We start from the raw sequence: 406 nt of genomic DNA, 5'->3' as shown, positions 1-406 counted from the left end.
GCAGAATGGGTACAGTACAGTACAGCTCAATACATACAATTGTTAAGGGGATGCAGACCAGAGAAAGTCTTTCGTCTTGTTTACATCAGGGTCCCCCATTTTCAATTCATCATATGACACACACGACATACAGATAGACAGTACAAGCAAACCGTTTGCAAACGTTCCTCTCGTGCCCAAAAACACACGAGAGGAATGTTCCACAAAGACACAGTGGCTCTCCAAGAACTCAAAACAGGTTGTAATAATCCAGGAAATTAAGAATGGGAGATATGTATCATAGTACATTATTTTATAACACACGTTTGCAGTTAGGTCCAAAGAGGAACTGCGTCTGGGGTTGAAGTCTATCTTCCTCCGTTGGACGGGCCAGGAGACTCGCTGCTCGCTCAGATGAGTCAGCTCC

This window comes from Notolepis coatsorum (genome assembly GCF_963971535.1).
Source record: "Notolepis coatsorum genome assembly, contig: SCAFFOLD_302, whole genome shotgun sequence".
NCBI classification, from domain to species: Eukaryota; Metazoa; Chordata; class Actinopteri; order Aulopiformes; family Paralepididae; genus Notolepis; species Notolepis coatsorum.
Note: the sequence above shows the minus strand (reverse complement) of the source record.